This window comes from Chiloscyllium punctatum, chromosome 23 (assembly GCF_047496795.1).
Source record: "Chiloscyllium punctatum isolate Juve2018m chromosome 23, sChiPun1.3, whole genome shotgun sequence".
Taxonomy (NCBI): Eukaryota; Metazoa; Chordata; class Chondrichthyes; order Orectolobiformes; family Hemiscylliidae; genus Chiloscyllium; species Chiloscyllium punctatum.
This window is the reverse complement of record NC_092761.1, coordinates 30,401,552-30,418,977: the sequence shown is the minus strand read 5'-3', so window position 1 is coordinate 30,418,977 and position 17,426 is coordinate 30,401,552.

Sequence of the window (17,426 nt, the reverse complement as noted above, 5' to 3'; positions counted from 1 at the left end):
CAGCCCATTCAATATACAGGCAGTTCTCCGATAATACGTGCTGATTAAATACAATTTGGCTGCAATGTGATTCGTGAATCTTTTGTCTATAAAGTGAATTCCCGTTCACTGTGACACAATTCCTTGCCAGAAACCAGCTGAACAGCAAAACGCTGCCTCAGGATCCTCTCTCTGCAAAATGTACAAACAATGTGGTCAGCTAAAACAGGAATGCAATGCGCTCAGGAAGCCTTGAAACTGAGGCTGAAACTGGAAATTGTAGACTCCATTTAGAAAGAACTTTATTTCAAACTGTGGAGAGATTCTTGAGGAGACCTGGAATTCCCCATCGGCATCACGTGGTTATTCAGCCCCCACTGGTACAGTGCTCCAGTGAGTGACTGTAGTGTGAAAGTGTTACATTTACGGCACTGTTCCATTACAACATGTGATTTAACGATTTATTTAGACTGAACTAGTGTGGTTGTTAGACCAAACTTAATATTTGGTTTTTACTGATGCATTTTGGGGTTCGTCGCTTACCCTCTTTTTTCCATAGACCCCATTATTAATCTTGCATGATTTTCCACAACGCAGTGTTGCACAGAAACACAGGTACCGTGTTATTGGAGAATAACCTGGACTGATATCTGATCTTCTATCTTCACACCGTGCTCCTACTCTATCCCTAATACTTTAATTTCCAGAAATCCTTATTTATATTCAGCGCCATGACTTCCACAGCCTGATCTTGGAGAGAGTACCCCTGGTTCGCCAGTCTCAGAGTGCAGACATTTATTCTCACCTCAGTGCAAAATGGCCTGTCTGTACCTGATATTGTGGCCGAGCCAGGGGAATTACCATCCCTGTTCCAATCTGTCTCGCCCAATCAGAGTGTTACATATTTCACTGAGATCACCACTCATTTTCCTAAACCGCATGGAACACAAGTCCATTCGTCCCAAACTCAGATCTGATAACAAGTCTGTCACCCCAGAGATCAGTCTGGTCATCCTTTACTGCTCTCTCCCAATATCAGGTTTGTCCTCTATTCGGAACAGAGACCAAAACTGCACACAATGCTGCACAATGTTCTAGATGGTGTCTCATCAAGGCCCTGTACAGCTGCAGTAAGATACTCTTACTCCTGTACTCAAATCCCCCTGAAATGAAAGTGAATATAGCATTTATCTTCCTCCCTACTTATTGCTCCAGAAATATTGCTGTCAGTGACTGGTGTACAGGGAGATCCAGATTCCTTTCAATGTTACACCTCCCCACTTTCTGGGTCTATATACACTGGTCAGCGTGCAAATACCATTCCCAGCATTGACTCCTGGATTCAGAACTCACTGCCTTACATGGACTCGGAGGGCTGCACAGAAATAAACAAAAATGCAGCTTAAGTTCCTTTATAGAGCAAAATTTTTCAACCACTCCCTTTTCAAATGATAGGCTGCCATTCTATTGTTCCCATCAATGTACACAGCATCTCATCTGTCCCATTGCTCTCCATCCGCCACGTATTTGCCCAGTCATTTCACTTGTCTCAGTCACCTTGGATCTTTTTCACATCCTCCTCACCACTCACAAGCTGATATTGTTTAGTGCTGTCAGCAGACTTGGGAATATTGCATTTGAGACACTCAACCAAATATATGATGTGTATTGGCAATAGCTGGCACCCAAGCCACGATCCTTGCTGTATACTCCTAGCCTTCCATTAAAAAAAACGTTGTTTTATTCCTACTCATTGTTTCCTGGCAGCTCTGTCCTTCGAGAACCATGTCCATGTATTAGCCCCAGTCCCACAGGATTCAAATTTGCACAATAGGCTTGGGGCTTTATCAAAAATCTTTCTGAAATTCAACTCGTAATGCAATGATAGCTTCTCCATAATTTTGCTAAAAGCCAATTTCTCAAATATGATTCCCATTTCATAAATCTGTGTTGATTTTGACTATGCCCATTAATTTCAGTCCGATACTTTCTCTAAACTGTTTAGTTGATAATTTAATTCTATTCCCTTTTTCTCACCAGACTAAAGTTCCCTCGTATTGCTAGGAAGTTTTCTGTTGTTTTGTTTTCATCTGTGAAGGCATAACTGAAGTATTTGACCCACAGTTCTGCTATTTCCCTGTCCTCAATTATCTGGTATCAAACTGGAGGAAAGCTGCACATTTTTTCCCCCTAATTTTGCCATTGATATATCTTCAGAATATATTACAAGTTCTGCGTAAAAACTTTGTAACGATATTCTTCAGAATCCTATCAATTCCTATTTTAAGGTACTCAGTGATTGGCCTTCCACAGTCTTACAATCACTGAAGCAAAGACTCTGCACTGTCAGATATACAGCACGGTCTACATTAGACCCACTTAACGACACAATACCCGTAGCCGTGAATCTTAAGGCATTTCAAGTGCACTGCCGTGTATTTTCTAATGGTTTTGAGGTTACCATGACAACTCGCCTCTCAAGAAAAGCATTTCAGACCCCAACACACTCTGGTTGAAAAGCAATCCTCAAATCCTCACTAAACCGCAAACCCTTCACTTTAAAAGTGTGGCCTTTTGACTAAAAGGAACAGCTGCTGTCCATCCACACTGTCCATGCTCCTCGTAATCCTATCCATCAGAATCCCGACCCCCTCAGCCTCCTCTCCTCCAAACTAAACAATCCAAGCTTATCCAGCCTCTCTCCATAGCTGATGTGCTCCATCCTAGGGAATATCCTGGTGAATCTCCTTTGCACCCCCACCAGTGCAGTCACATCCTTCCTGTAATGTGATTCCCAGAACTATACACGGTATTCCATCTTGGCATCACCAAAGTTCCGCATAGCTCTTATAATCTGTGCCTCAATGAATCAAGGTTATGTTTACAGTCCCCTATGCTTTCCCAAATTGTGCAGCAACCTGTCCATCACATTCAGGGATGTGTGGAGAAACACCCTCTGACCTTCCTAGTGTGCTGCCATTCATTGAGTCCTCCCCTGTCTGGTTCCTTCTTCCAAAGTGCATCACCTCATATTTATCAGGGTTACATTCCATCTGCCATTGATCTTCCCAGCTGACCACACCATCTGTATCTTCCCATAATTTAAGGCCTTCCTCCTCACTTCCAACCAACCAGCCAATCTGCGTATCAAACACAAACTTACTTATCACACTCCCCACCCCTCGTCCATATTCACAGTGACATCATTTATGAGTACCACAAATATTAAAGTGGAAAATTATACAACATCAGGTTAGAGTCCATCAGGTTTGTTCGGAGGCACTAACTTTCGAAGCGCTCCTTCTTCATCAGGTGATTGTGCGCTTTGATAAAGAAACAGCACTTTGAAAGGTACTGCCGCCGAATAAACCTGTTGGACTATAATCTGTTGTTATGCGATTTTTAGCATTATCCACCCAGTCCAACAACACCACCTCCGAATCACAAATAATAAGGGACACAGCACTGATCCCTGTGGTATACCATTGGACACTGGCCTTCAGTCACACAAGGAGTGAACCACCACCTTGTGTCTCCTACCACTAAACTTCATTTGCATGAAATTTGGCAAGTCACTAATGAGTCCTACCTGTTCCCTGGTCATTCTGTTCGCTGGACACACTTGTCTATTATCTGGGAATTCTCCCGAATCTTGCCTGCCAGCAGGTTTCCATGCTCCTGTGTTAGTTAGTTCCCCACGCGTGCAGAATTTCCTCCTTATTGCAGTCTTAAATGGTCTGTCCTTTATCCTGCCATTATTTCCCTTGATTGTGTATTAGGCAGCCGGAGAAACATCCTGTTAATTTTCAACTTGTCACATGTTTTGTGAATTTTATACATTTCACAGTGACCCATCTCTCATTCTTTGAAACTCTAGAGAACACAGGCCGAGTTTCCTCATCACGCAATCTCACCAATTGAGGGATTAATCTGGGGAATGTCCATTGAACTTCCTCTGTGGTCAGTATATTCTTTCTCAGATTTGGTGACCAAAACTGTACTCAATATTCCAGATACAGTACTCACCAACACGCTATTAAACTGCTCCAACATGTCTTTACATCTATATTCTGACTCCCTTAAAGGAAGGCAAACCAAACTTTAACTTACCACTTGCATATATTCCTCCAAATACCTTTCACATTCATTGCAGTTACAAACTCATTGTGTGAGTTCTTACAGAAAGCCTGATAATCTAAAATATGCCCATTGTACTGGTTCCCCATTATCTCTGCTGTAAGAATCAACTTCAAACAATTCCAAAGCTTGTCAAGTATGATTTCTCTTTCAGAAATGCAGACTGATTCTCTCCAATGTTGCTGTTAATTTATAAATAACCAATATCACATCCTATATAATAGACTCCAACAGTTTCCCCACAAATGTCAAGTTAATTGGTCTGCAGTTCTCCACACTATCTCTTCTTCCCTTTGTAGATGCTGGGATCACTACCGTACATCTATAGTGCTTGGATCCAGACTATGCAGAATGCACTGGGTAATAGAACACAGTCATCGACAGGGCAACTAATATTTCTATTAGTGGTTTATTTCTGAAGATTTCGGCATGAAGTACATCTGGTTTGTCAAGGTTAACAATGCTCAATCCAGCTGTATGTTCAAATCGAGCCTTGTTACTGATATAAATTGACTTTGTGTATTTCGATCCACAAGGGGCGGTACGGTGGCACTGTGGTTATCACTGCTGCCTCACAGCGCCAGAGACCCGGGTTCAATTCCAGCCTCGGGCGACTGACTGTGTGGAGTTTGCACGTTCTCCCCGTGTCTGCGTGGGTTTCCTCCGGGTGCTCCGGTTTCTTCCCACAGTCCAAAGATATGCAGGTCAGGTAAATTGCCCGTAGTGTTAGGTAAGGGGTAAATGTCGAGGTATGGGTGGGTTGCGCTTCAGCGGGTCGGTGTGGACTTGTTGGGCCGAAGGGCCTGTTTCCACACAATTTAAACTAATCTAATCTAAGTCCTATGTGATGACTTCGAATTTCTGGGTGATTTTCTGGATCTTCCTCGTGAAGACAGATGCAAAGTAACTGGTTATTTGCTTGGCCATTTCCCTGTTATCCATAATAAGCTCGTCTCTCCTGATTGCAGATTTCTACAATTGACTATGCTTTTCTCTTTCCTTTGTAATATAGAACATAGATTTATGTAGTCTTTGTGTTCCTGTTTATTTGCATGCATGTTCCCTTTTTGATTTCCTTACCCGTTTCATAGCCCTCCTTTTCTGGATCGTAATTTTCTGAGAATTCTCAGGATTCCACAATGTCTGGAATTCTTCTGAAGTCACTCCCTGTGATTAATATAATCTTTAATTTATTATGCTAATCATTGTGAACTCACTTTCTCACTCTTGGGTGTTTTGCCAGAAATCAATAGACATATTTTTCAGACTTTGTAGTATTTCTGTAAATCTCCTGGTCCTGACCATATATATTCAGGAACACTGCAGGAGGACAGGAAAGAAATAGCGGGGGACCTGGTTGGTACTTTTGTATCATCGGGAGCCAATGGGTGAGGTCGTGGAGGAATCGGGGGGTAGTGAATGTTGTGACGTTATTCAGGAAGGGCTACAAATAAAAAGCGGGGAACTTTTGACCAGTAAACCTAAAATCTGTAGCAGGAAAGTTACTTGAGGAGATTCTGAGGGACAAGATATACATGCATTTGGAAAGACTGGGCATTGTGAATGGGGGATTATGGCTCACAAATTTGTAAGACTGCTTTGATGAAGTGACCAGTAACTTTGGCAAGGGCATGGTTGCATATATAGTCTATATGGATTACAGTAAGGCCTTCAATAAGGTTCCACATGGTACGCTGCTCTGGGAGGTTAGATCACATGGAATTGAGGGGGAGCTGGCAAATTAGGTCCAAAATTGTATTGATAATAGGAAGAAGAGAGTAATCGTGAAAGGATGCTGGTCGGACTGGAGGCCTATGATGAGTGGAATGCCTCTGTGGTCGGTGCTGGGACGATATATTCATATATTACACATATCTATGATTTAGATGAGAATGTACAGGCATGATTTGTAAGTTTCAAGGTGACACTAAAATAGGTGGTATCGTGGACAGTGAGGAAGGTTATCAGAAATCTCAGAAATTACAGCAGTACCTTGATCAGGTGGGGAAGTGGGATGAGAAATGGCAAATGGAATTTAATTCAGATAAGTGTAAGTTCTCGCATTTTAGAAAGTCAAATCAAGGCAGGAGTTTCATGGTGAATGGCAGGGCCTTAAGGAATGCAGTGGAACAGAGTGACCTTGGGAATTCAGGTGCACAGTTCTCTGTAAGTGGAGTCCCAGGTAGACAAGGCACTGAAAAAGGCATTTGACTCACTCGCCTTCATCACTCAGAGCACTGAGTATCGAAATTAGGGAGTTATGTTGCAGTTCTACAAGATGTTGGCGAGTCCATACTTGTCGCGTCATGTTCAGTTTTGTTCACTTTGCTCGAGGAAGGATGTTATTAAACTGGAAAGAGTGCAAAAGAAATTTACAAGGATGTTGCCAAGACTCAATGGTCTGAGTTATAGTGAGAGGTTGAACAAGCTAGGAGTTTTTACTTTAGAATGTATGAGGCTGAGGGGGATCTGATAGTAGTGTATAAGGTCATGGGAGGCATGGATAGAGTCAATTCACTCAGTCTTTTTTTCCCCCAGGATTGGGCAATCACGGACTAGAGGATATCAATTTAAGGTCAGAGGGGAAAGAGTAAAAGGGAACCTGAGGGGCAATTTCTTTTACACACAGGGTGGTTTGCATATGGGATGAGCTGACAGCAGAAGTAGTTGAGGTGGGTACATTCACAAAATTTAAAATGCATTTGGACAAATACAGAGTTAGGAAATGATTAGAAGGATACAGGGAAATGGCAGTGAAATGGGGTTAGTGTGAATGGACATTTTTTTCGGGATGGACCAGTTTGGGCCGAATGGCCTGTCTCCGTGCTGTAAGACTATATGGGTCTAACAACCATTGTTCTCCTACTGAATGTTATATTGTATTTACCCAATTCACTGGAGTGAACTTGACCCTCTAACCCCTGGGCTTCCATGATGTTTGACCAGAATGTTCAAACATTCCACATTGAATGCAGACACCGTGTAAAATACGACATATTATTGTCACTATTCCTCCAAAGCTGCTTCAAAGCAAGTTAGTAATTAGTGCTTCCGACCACATAATAGACAATAGACAATAGGTGCAGGAGTAGGCCATTCTGGCCTTCGAGCCTGCACCACCATTCAATATAATCATGGCTGATCATCCTTAATCAGTATCACACAACACCAAATCCGAAATAATCTGCTCTCTAGTTTGGTTCACAACATACTCTCCAACCTACATGATATACACGATAGAAATTTATTTTTCACAACATTAGCAGTCACTTAGTTAACTCAGTTTCGATGCAACTTGACACCATCCATTATTACTGCAGAACCCACGAGTATTTGTTACTCATTCACAGGATGAGAGTTTAGCTGGATAACCAGCATTTACTGGCCATGTCAGACGGCAGTTAAGAGTCAACAGCGTTGCCTTGGATCTTGAGTGCCATGCAGGCCAGACCAGATAAGAACAGCCGTTTCCTTCCCTAAAGGACATCAGTGAACCAGATGAGTTTTTCCAACAATCAGGAATGGATTCCTGATCATCATAAACCCTCGGTTCCAGATACTTATTGAATTCAAATTCCACAATCTGCCATGTCAGGATTTGAAACCATGTCCCCAGAACATTTCCTGGGTCTCTGGGTTAAGAGCCCAGCGATAATATCACTATGTCATAGCTTCCCTTTGAGTATAGTTGCATATATAATTTCCAGAGCATATGATGCAAAATATTTGCGCGACAGTTTTGGTTCAGATATAGAACACAACAAGTTTGTTTCTCCTTGCTATTTGTAACACCCACCCAAACCCATTCTGTGGAATCTGAGGAACAGAGCCTGTGTCGTTATTCGTGATAGACTTGGATAAGACATTCGGGGAGGCTCACCTCGATGCTGAGATGATCTGAAGACAGGTCCAGCAATACAGGACAAGCATCAATATCCATTCCGCTCTGTCAGGATAAGTGTCACCGTATATTCTCACTGCTCCCTCACACTCACTGTATGTCTCTTATCGCACCTCCCCTCGACCAAGACTCACACTCTAACTCCAAAAAGGCTCAAGCACGAGCAAACTCACTGTTGAATTCAGCACCTTCCCTCCCCCACGTTTTCTGTCCCTGATGCAATAGCCCGGCACACTAATAGCACTACATGGATACAACACTATGGATAGACTCCCTCCGGCCACCGCACCATGTCACACCTCACCTAGTCCAGCACTAACAGCAGGACCATCCACTTCCACCCACACATCTCCCTTTCTCCCATTCCAAGAGAAACAGCCTGGAATAGGACAGAAAGGGCCACGCCGGGTGGTGGAGTGCCCAATATCCATTCCCTCATCCCCCAACCCTGATATGTGGGGAGGATCCTGGAGAGAGCCGGAGAGGGCCAAGAGGCCTTGGGTGGAGATTCTGAAACATCCACGTCCCACCAACCTAATAAGGAGCAGTGTTTAGTAAAGAGCAATTCTCAATTCAAACCTACTGTCAGTTCCAACCTCATCTCTCTCACTCGTAGAAGAACATATACCCCATCGCACAGGGATGCAGGCATTGAAATACACAGATGTATTGGTAAATATCCCACTATACTAACATACACAATGGATACAATGAGATAAACATGCACACACGGAGAAGCACACAAAGACATAAACAGTCACACACAAATAGACACAAACACAGATAGAAACACACAGGCTGATACAAAGACAGACAGACACAGTCACACAAATACAAAAGTAACAAGTACATGGACACACACACACTGAAATACACATTAAGACACAGACACGAGTGCCATTAAGACGCAAATAAATACATTTTTGATTTATAAGGAGATCAAGGATTCTGGGAGAAGGTAGGAGAATGATGTTGAGGAACATATTAGAAATGACTGAATGGTATATCAGACTCGATGAACCAAATGGTCTAATTCTGCTCCTTTTTTAGTGCTCGTGTGGTGTTATGCTATCAGTTAATCTCTTGCTGAGACAGCAGCAGCAACATATTTGATTGGAAACAGTCAGTGGTAATGTGGGAAAAGATTGGAGGGCAGAATGGTTAATGTCTATTCCTAGTTATTGTACCACTATATCCGAAAGGAGGGCAGTGATTTGATATGAGGTTAACACAGTTTTTAAAAAATGTATCCCACAATGAAAGAAGGATGTCCCTTTCCCTTTACTGTTGTGCGATCTGTGGTGTCCTCATCCTCAGGGAGCAGTGAAGACTCGGTTAATTTAGGTATTTTAGTTTGAGCTTGACTGATCTTTGCTGGATAGGAGAGTCAATGTTTATTGGGAACAGACAGGAGACGGATGGTCAGACACACTCGGATCAGCCATGAACATTCTGAATGGTGCCGCTAAATGGCCAACTGCTGCCACTTTCCAACGTGTTGTTCCGTACATCCACCCTCCCGGCCGTTACAGGAATATACTGCTGCCCCTATCCCATGTGTTGTTCCCTCAATCCACGCTCCCGGCCGTTACAGGAATATACTGCTGCCCCTATCCCATGTATTGTTCCCCCAATCCACTCATCGATGCTGTTACAGAGATATACTGCTGTCCCTACCTCATGAGTTGTTCCCTCAATCCACCCCTCAAAGCAGTTACAGAGATATACTGCTGACCCTACCCCAATCCACCCCTCAGTGCGATTACAGGGTAGAGGACCATCCCATTCAGCCAGACTGGATCGTTACAATGAGATGGAAGGAGACCATTCTGCCCCTCTAAGGAATTACACAGGAATATAGGATGAAGTATTTCAGCATGTTGAGTACATTACACAGACCAGGACGAGGCCATTCAAGCCGCCTGAACTGCTGCACAGGAACAGGGATGTTGTCACTAACAGGAAATAGACAGTAGTGACATATGAGTTTTTAAAATAAAACTATAACTAGTTTTGTCTCAGAGATCACTGTAGGGTCATCAATGATCAATAATCTATGTAAAATATCTGGATGAAGGGACTGAAGTAGATCAAAGCTGAACTACCTTGTACACCAAAATGATCATTCAATAGATCTTCAAATGGAGGGAATGAATCTGCATTATGATGGAGACAGGGAAGGTTAGTGAGCGTACCCTCAGCAGAAATAATATAATGCGAGTTGTCTATTGCAGTCGGGGACAATTTAAATGGAGAGAGATTGGAGAACTCTGTGATGCAGATGTTTTTCATATGCTTGATACATGAATCATATGACGTCTGTCTGCAGATACAGCAAGTGATTCAGAAGGTAAGTGGTATTGGGTTTAATTAGGAAAATTTCACTGTATCTGTGCAAGGATTGCTGATACCACATCAGATACACTGGGTGCAGTTCTGATCCTCTAAACTAAAAAAAAATCAATTCCTTTCAAAGATGTTCAAAGATGCTTCCCTTTACTCATTCCTGAAATGAAGGCCTTTTGTTATCGGGGATTATCTGTTTAGATCTTAGATGAGAAATCTTACTGAACCACGATTTTCAGAGAAGTCTTTCAGCTGGATACATATTTTCTCTTGTTAAGAAGACTAAAGCTAGATAATATCTTTTTTTAAATGAGATACATTGGTATTAAGACAAATATTATGAAGATATTAACCCATTTTTAAAAATTACGCAGATGCATATAAGCACATTATTTTCATTTGCTAATGTAAGGGACTCTGCACAACAACAGCAATGATGATGCATACAGCATACAGTCTATTATCATCCATTCCAGAGAATGTACATGGAGAGTGCACATGGTCCAGTTTGGGGTTCAGTTGACATTCTTGTATTTTTCCACACAGAGACGGAGAAAAATATTACTTGCTTCAGAAGCAGCAGCCTCTCTCTCTCTCTTACTTTGTTCTGCCTGAAAACAAGGTGTAAGAGCAGAAAAACCCTGAGTCATCTTTACCATTCGTGGAAGATTCCAGATGAGGATTCATAGGAATCTCTGTACAGCTCGAATCAAAGGGAATTCAGACAACTCCAAATCCAAATCCAACTGTTCCGGGAAGAAATCCGCATTCCCAGACATTAGTGTGAGCAGAATAAATTCAAAGTCAGAAACATTTGAGACACTCTATCATTTTACCATTTGTTCACAGTTCAACTTTCTGTGTCTGAGATTTTTCTAGAAAATTACCCAGTCTGATACCTATATCATTGGGCACAGCACTCAAATGGTTACATTTAAAATTTGCTTTCACCAATAGAGGAGTGGGAAAAGACATGAGTGACCCTCCAACATTGGTCAGAAAACGAACAAGAGATTCTCAAAAGGTTTTTAAGGTGTGAATTCCCTTCCACAGAAAATTGTGATGCCTGGATATTTCCAATTGTTCAAAATTGTCTATGTAAGACATTTGAAAGACAAATGAATGTAGGGAAATGGTACACTGACAGAAAAGTGCTGCTGTGACCTTAATCAGATCATAGTGCATGGTAGAGCCGTGACAAAGTGTCTGATGACCCACTCTTGCTCCACAGTCCCGTGTTACTATGGTGCATTCAGCCTCTCACAGCTCCTGCAAGGTGCAGATGGGGGCCAATGCTCCACAGTAACACAGGATTTCATTTAATCCCTCACAACTGTCACACTCAGATTGGTAAGGATTGGAAAATGTTATTTGGAAATCCAGGCTGATTTTGAAAGACGTCTCTGGTCTGTTTACAGAGTGTCCCCTCTCTACAACTTGTGCTTCATTTGTTGGTCTTGGTCTAGACCAGCATTCGTTATGCATAAAGCTCCATACCTCACTCAGAGATGACTCAAAAATGTTTTGCACTCTCTGATTACAACATACAAATACAGTATATCCTGGAAAATTACAGCCGTTTACTTTCAAATTACAGAAAATGAAAACATAAGGAACAGGAATAGGTAATTCGGACAGTCAAGCCATTGTGTACGATCATGGCAGATCCACTGTTAGCATTAACTCCTCCATAATGCCCAGTTCTTCACACTCCACAGCTCTCTGACAGGTCAAAGATTCATGTACCATCTCTTTAAATACTTTCAGTGATGTAGCTCCCCTAACTCTCTAGTCCAGATAATTCCTGACATTGATTACCCTCTGTGAGAGGAAAACACTCTCTACACATAGACCGTTACCTATTGATATGAACAAGACGTGAACACAGGGGATCAGGAAAGAGTGAATGGCCTTGATATCAAGGCAGTAGTTGACTGAGGATGTCATCGGGACCACCTAATTTTTTGAGCTTAATGAGAATCAGGTCTAACCTCCTCACTGGTTGGGGTTTTCAGAGCACAAAGGAAGATGTTTGTGGTCGGTGGCCGAGAATCCTCTCAGTCCCGAGACATCTCTTCAGGAGATCCTAAGATTAACTTCCTCTGCACAAACATCTTCAGCTCCTTCGTCAACATCTATGTGCCCCCATTCCCGGCACTCCCCATCTATCCCAAGATCAGAAGCGGAGTGATCACTGAAGATCACACAATATTCAGAACATTTTGTCCCCACTCAGCTCCTGAACCGGTCTGGGTCCATAGTCAGCAAGACCCAAGCAGCATTCACGTTTGTGCTGTTAAAGTATTATTAACATTCATGTAACAGAACGGCCAGGCACTGCACATTTCCACAGTTAAAAGAGGAGCTCATTCAGCATCTCAAGCTGGTTACACCCGGATATGTGGAAACTATTCAACCAATCGAAATGACTGATCAAGAAGAGGAACAGCCCATTCAATCCTCCTGCCTGTTCCACAGGAAGAGGAGGCGTCTGGTCAGTACATTGAGCTGTTAAACAGGAACAGGCAGAGTCCAGTAAGACACCGAAATGTGTTCTATGGAACCAGGAGGAGACCATTCACCCCTCGAGACACTTACGCAGGAATAAGAGGGTGTCATTGATGCTCCAACCTGGAAAACGAATAGAGCAGAGACCGCACTCATAGACTGCTCACAATGTTCTTTGTGGCTCCATTGTCTGTGGAACAAATGATACTTTAACGTGTTTTGCCGGCAGTGAGGGAGGAAGCCAAATCTTTTGTGCCAAGCCTCAAGGAGGCATCTTCCATCTCCAAGAAGACAGACCCATGTTCTCCGTTGGGGTCAGAAGCAGGTGGGGATAGTTAACTGTTTTAGAATGAAGGTATTGTGGCTCCTGTTGCGATGGTGAATAACGTGAACTTCTATGTATGATCACACAACAAAATGCACTGTATTAATGTTGGAAGAGTTTAGTTAAAGACTGGCTCTCTCTCACTCAATCGAAATGGGGAGTGGCATGGAGTGAGAGGAACGTTCTCAGAGTCTTTTAAGCCATCGAGAATCATGTAAACCAAGTTAAAAAACATGGAATATATCACTGTATTAGTTTTGTTTTGAATATAATGAATGACTGTCCATCACCTTACGTTTCAATGCAATCACCTCTTATTCTTCAAAGCGCTACAGAATAATCCTCATGCACGCCCGATGGTACAATCATCCCAACAATTATTCAGGCGAAACTCCTTTATACTCTTTCTACGAAGAGGATTATTCCTTATAGAGGAGAGAAAATCTGCGCACAATAACCCAAATACTATCTCAACAACACTCTAGGGTTGATCACAATAATTCTGTTCCCTCACCTAGCTGTCTCAGCTTCTTTCCGGTGGTATAAAAAAGCCATTCCTTCTCTCTGCACTGCAAATGATGTGGAATTTTGACGTTTCTTGCATCTGTGCGTCAGTCATCACCAGAGGTATCGATGGAGATGTATATCACGTTCAGAGGGAGACTCAATCAGAAAGAATTCACTTGAAACAGGGAATGGTCACCGACCTGAATGGAAATGCCTTACAGGAGAATGGAAATCAGTCAGAGGAAGGGAGCTTTCTTTCCTTTTGTTCTTCCCTCACGGGACGTGTGCAGCCCTGGTCAGGCCAGCATGTTATGCTGATCTTGAACTGAGTGGCTGATTCAGCTGTTGCACTGGATAATAAAGAGTAAACCCCATTGCTGTGGGTTTGCAGTCACACAGAGTCCTGAACATGGAAGGATAACCCATTGCCTTCTCTAAAGCAAATAGGTATGCTTCTGTTGAAAACCAGTGTTGATGACTTCATTTGCATTCCATCAACTTCCTTCATGAGATACCAACAGATTATTATTCTGTGCCGCTTGATTATGAGACAATGACTTGACCACCATGCACTGTCTGTCCATCTGACAGATTCTGTGGAGAGGACAAATTAACCAGCTCAAGTGCAAATATTTTGTGACGTAAGCATAGTTAGAAGGGACATGAAATGGTTATATCTGGATCTACCAAAGGCACAAACGATGGATTATTCAGCAGTTGCATTGAGGCTGAGAAGGTGATTAAAATATCCTGATAGTGGCCTTGGGCAGGATTAGTGAGTGGGGAGAATATGTAGAAATGTAAATATGAATGAAGAAAAAAGATCATGGAGATTAGGAACAGTCTGGTTTCTCCTTGCATATTGTTGAGTAAGTTGTGAATAGTAATTTGCTAGTTATAATCAGTAAGAAATAAAATTTTTGACTGGATCTGAAAATGATGACTTCCAATTTTTAAAATTTGAATATGAACAGCAATTCAGTACAACTCAGCTTAATGGTCAGATGGAATGACTTACCAGGAACACCAACTCTAGCGAGGATGGGATAGTAACCACCTTGAATAATCCAAAGGATATCTTCGATCCGTGATGCTAATGATATCCAAGGCTGATAAAGGTAGAAAAGACCCTAGGATAAACTCCTGTCTGTTGTAATATTCCAGTCTAATGTTCTCAGATTCTGATCCATTAATGGAACATCCCAGTCTAATGTTCTTACATTCTGATCTGTCCTCCCCCTGTCTCTCGAGCTGCTGATCCCTGTTAGTCCAGTCATTGATGCTCCCGCCCATACTGGGAAAACACATTGAACCGAGTCCTTAATTACTAGAAGAGGCAAACCCTCCAGTGACACATCTCGGATCCACGGAGACTGACATCAATCACAGTCACTGAACAAATAGCTCCAGCCAACGCCTTTCAATTCAATATTGTTTTATTCAAATTCAAAACAATGATTCAAACTGTCATTTTCTGGATGGGTTATGTGAGGGTGAATGATGGAACAAATCTTGAGGCTGGTAGATCAATTGAGTGTAACCATTCAATCTGTCTTGGATGTAGGAGTAATGCCATAAGTTTATCAGAACGTCTCTGATTATAAATGGAAACATACATCCTGGAACTATTGATCATGCATCATAATTTCAATAAAACATTGAGACAATTTTTATAGTTCATGATCTGAGGCGAATGTGCGTCTGAGAAACGTGGGGTTGTAACAGACAAGTAGCATGGATATGTTAACAGAGAATTGAACGTGACAAATGCAATTCAGATTGTTATTCCAGGTTTAGAGAGAGGCAGATGAGGTCTGTGCTATTGATGTTATCGATGTTAGTGAACTGTGATGAAATGTCATTTACTGGACTTCAATTACAGTGTGATTATGGCATTGTGGAGGAGACAGGAAACAGAGAGAATTGTGAGACATGGCAGTTCAGACTGGAGGGAGGGACAATAATATTCCTCAGTCATCAGTATTGGAATGTTATTCCTTATACCTCATATGAAGAACAGATTCAAGGATATATCTAATGTGAGGAATGAGGAGTAAAATCTGTTTATTGAACACAAAATACGGGGACAAAATGATTTTCTGTCCGTACTAAACTATGGGAAGTACAAAGAAATAAGATACACTCATGATATTGAGCTTCATAAATTGAAATGTGCATTACAAAACCATGGAAGTGGTGTGCAATCTTTATCAATCATTATTTGGCTCACAGCTGAGATGCTGATTTCCCCTCTGTCAGTGATCCACCTCATTGAGATTCTCGGGCGCAGTATCTCAGTATCGAGCACGATTCACAGTTCCTGCTGTTATTCACCCAGTCTATTTAAATTAAATCACCTTCTCATTGTAGAGAAAAATAAAATCACTCGGCCTTTTGGACTCTGTTTAACTGTCAGCAACTCAGCTCTGTGATATTATTGGCGATAAATGCACTAAGACCACAGCTAGTATCCGCACAGTGCTAAAACGGTATGGCAATAGATAAATGCCTTGCAGTCTGTGGGAATTTCATAAAACTTCCATTTTCTGTCTGTTCCTGTCTATCTCCCCTCATGCAGTCTTCTGATCTATACAACTCACACTCATTTAACATCCCTCCAATCACTCCCTGTTTCCAAATTGTGCAGTTGTGCAGCTTGATGTTTTGGCCATTTTGGAGAAATGGATAGAGCAAGGAATTACTGATCGTTGTAGGTTCTTGGGTTTAGATGCTTCAATAAGAACAGGGAAGGTACTAACAGTGGGGCAGGGGTGGGGTTGGGGGTGGGGGAGGGAGAGGTGTCATTGAAAATCAAATAAAGCATTACGTTGGTAGAAAGGATGCTTGATAAGGACTCGTCTAGTGAGGTCGTATGGGAAGAGGTTAGAAACAAAAATGGTAGAGGTCACCCTGTTGACAGTTCTCCATTGCCCCCTGAAAAGTTCGAGAGATGTAGAGGAAAGGATTACAAAGATGATACTGGATAGGAACGAAAATAACAGAGTAGTTGTTATGGAAGAATTAAACTTTCAAAATATTGACTGGAAGTGCTGCAGTTCACTTACTTTGTCCAATGTGTGCAGAATGGTTTCCTGACACAGTACGTAGATAGGCCAACAAGGGCCGAGGCCAAATTGGATTTGGTACTGGGTAATGAACCAGACCAGGTATTAGATTTGGAGGTAGGTGACCACTTTGCTGATAGTGACCACAAATCAGTTATGTTTACCTTAGCGATGGAAAGGGACAGGTGTACACTGCAGGACAAGAGTTATAGCTGGGGGAAAGGCAATTATGATGCGATTAGGAAAGGTTTTAGGATGCATAGGATGGGGAAGGAAATAGCAGAGGATGGGTACATTTTAAGTGTGGAGCTTTTTCAAACAACAGCTACTGTGTGTCCTTGATAAGTTTCTACATGTCAGGAAAGGAGCAAGTGGTCAAGTGAGGCTGCTGTGGTTTTCTGAAGCTGTTGAATCGCTTGTCAAGAGGAAGAGGGAGGCTTATGTAAAGATGAAACGTGAAGGCTCAGTTCGGATACTTGACAGTTACAAGTCAGCCTGGAAGGACTTAAAAAAAGAGCTAAGAATAGCCAGGAGAGAGCATGAGAAGTCTTTGGCAAGTAGGATCGCGGAAAACCCTCAAGCTTTCTATCAGTACGTCATGAATAATAGATTGAACAAATGAAGATTAATGGCAATCAAGGACAGTAGTGTTAAGTTG